Here is a 3,180-nt window from a genome sequence, read left to right on the forward strand (position 1 = left end):
TTAATTTTAGAATCAATCGAATAGGGAGGCTGATAAAACTAAGGAATTGAAAGTATAAGGTTTAGGATTTAAAGAATAAGTAAAATAATTATAGTTAGATTAATTTCAAATGTTAAAAGAGTGGAAGAGTTTATGGACTAAATTGAAAATGTACAAAAGTAAAAGAACAGGGACAGAATTATACAGAAATTTAAGTTATTTAATTACGATAATTTACAACTAATTATGGGCAGGAGGTATTTGGCGTGTTTAGATCGTTGAAGAGGATGTTATAATTCTTAAAAATACGATTACATATTTTATCACATCTTAGAGAGATGGATACATTAATTTTACCTAAATAAAATAAAATTTAAAATCAATAGTATTATACATTTTATCATATATATATATATATATACACACACGTGTGTGTGGAAAGTCTTAAGGTAAATAATACATTCTATCATATATATATATATATATATATATATATATATATATATATATTAGGTAGAAAGTAATAATTCTATAACAAGTAGTGATATAAACATATATGTGTTTTAGATATAATTACTAACCATTGTGATTCATTTTGTACCGTTAAAAATTTATTAAATTTGATAAATATTTTATAGATTACGTAAAACTCTTTAGTTTTACACGTTTTACGTTAATTTAATATCATTAAATGAATGGAAATATATGGTTGAGATTGATACTATATTTTTTTCTAGTGAATATCTTCTAATTTTCTACTGTTAATATCAACTATTTATTTTCACTCATCAAATAGTCTTAAATCTGTGTAAAACTAAAAAAGTTTTAAATTGTGTAATAAGATCTTATCTTATGTTTTTTTTTATAAAATATAAATTTAATTTAAGTTTTATCTAGAATGAGAGAAGGGGAACTCTAAGGGAAGTAATAATAGTACTCTTAGTAAATACATAATCTATTACTTAAGAAAATACGAGTAAATAAAGATGAATTGCTTCATCATGTGCCTGCTTAAATTGGATAAATATTAGATTAGCTATTATTATTGTTATCGGAAAGTTTATCCTTATTAATTTGAATGGTTGGTACCATCCAAATTAAAGCTGATACTATGACAAGACCATGATATGATATAAATAGCACAACATGGACCAATAATATTAATACTTATATAACAAGGCGATATTATTTAATGTCCATATGGTATTAGAAAATAATATATCCCACTTTAATCTCACGGTCAAACCTTTGCAATTTGGTCCCTAATATGAGAAGAAAAAAACAATGGCAGTGATACCAGGTTTCCCTGTCATTCATGGGTCTTTGAAAAATACAAATTTATTGGTTTTCGTGGGGTCCTAAGAATGGTGTGGGAATGGGACAGCTCCATACATTTTTGTTTTAGGGTAAATTACTTTCAATGTTTATTGTCGGCATGTTTTAATTTGGTCATTAATTTTTAAAAAGTTAAGTTTATATCATTTACATTGTCGAATTGTTATGTTTTAATTATTAAACCGTTAAATCTAATTAATTTGATGACTTGACATATTAATAATACTATTAATTTTTAATTTTACCCTTAAACATTAGACAAAATACTAATTTGACCTTAAGTTATTCTTTTCCTCTTCCTTTACAATTAAGGATATATATAGGTCAGGCCAGATTTTTTACCAACTGAAGTATTATACTCCTCCACCTTTCATTGTCTCGATTTAGATTCGAAGAGATTGCGCCTAACCTAAAATTTAACTTGATTTTTGCTATAAATTAGAAATCTAATTGAAAATTAGAGAGTGTTATAACAATTATCCCTATATATATCAATTATTTTTTTGTCTGGTTGAATCAAATATTTTTCACTCTAAATCTGAACACGATACAACATTATCCTTAATAAAACATGACTTGACCTGACTCAATTATTTTACAAAAAAAAAAACAAATTTAATCTTATAAAATCGAATGGACTTGTTATCCATTATAACAAGGTCCAATGCCTATCCCTATCTACAATGTTCAATTTCACCCTCCCCTCGACAAAAAAAAAAGGACAAAGAATTAGACCTGAACCTTTTCCTAATTTCTTCATTTTCCGACGACTCTCTACCGGAATGGTACCGTAGATGGGTCTCTAAAACAATCTTTTTGAAAGGTTAAACCTCAATCAAACCATTCTATAAGATTAGACCCTACTTTAACACTTAGCTTAAAATACATGCAAGTTGTAATAATTAAATGATTATTCTTTGGACAAATGAATCTCACTTGCTTAACGGCTACTGTGTTTTTGGACTTTCAATTACATGTAGATATCGACCGTCTCGTTAGTGTACGCTCGTTGTTTGTTTTTATTATAATGTTATAATTAATTTAGTTATGTTGATGGGACATTGCTAGAGCCATAGTGGAACCCTGGTCCCTCATTTGCCTACAATTTACATACGACAATATAGCTTGATTTGCTTAGGGATTTTGGATATCGATATTCACTCAAAACCTCTTTATATATTATTAATTGTAACTATATTATATTAAAGTGTAAAGTACACTATGGATCATTGAATTATGTTTAAACGATCATTTTGATCAATGAGCTTTTTAAATTTATAATATTATCACTAAATTTATTGGATGATTATAAAACAGTAATTAAATTTTATCGAAATCTTATAAAATAATCATTAATTTTAGAAAACTTTTACAATTATCATATCGGTGCAGTAACCATTTTATAACATTTGATAAATCTAATGATCATTTTATAAATTTTAAAATTTTATTGGTCAAAACAGTCATTTGAGTATGGTTCAGTGACCTATAGTGTATTTTAGCATAGCTTTAAACATGTTGTTAAACTTAGTGATTAGAAGTCCACAATTCGATAAATTTTACGTAAAGAATTAAAAAAATCAATAGTTGAAGTTCATTTGTATATCAAAATGGGGATTAGATCTCTTAAGCAATGTTAGGAGTTCGAATATTAACGTTTTTTTAATCCAGCAAATTAAGTTAGGAGGGTCGCTTCGCCTCTGTAGTACCTGTTACAGATTAGTCGATTAATAAATCCAATATCAGTAGTTATTAACAAATAAAAAGAATAAATTCTTTATCTTATAAGGTAGAAGGATGAAAATCATAATTAGACCGTATTTTTAATTACGGGCCTTGATTTAAATTTGGGGGAGCTCAAAAAGC

This window comes from Hibiscus syriacus, unplaced genomic scaffold (assembly GCF_006381635.1).
Source record: "Hibiscus syriacus cultivar Baekdansim isolate YM2019G1 unplaced genomic scaffold, ASM638163v2 tig00109924_pilon, whole genome shotgun sequence".
In the NCBI taxonomy this organism is placed as follows: Eukaryota; Viridiplantae; Streptophyta; class Magnoliopsida; order Malvales; family Malvaceae; genus Hibiscus; species Hibiscus syriacus.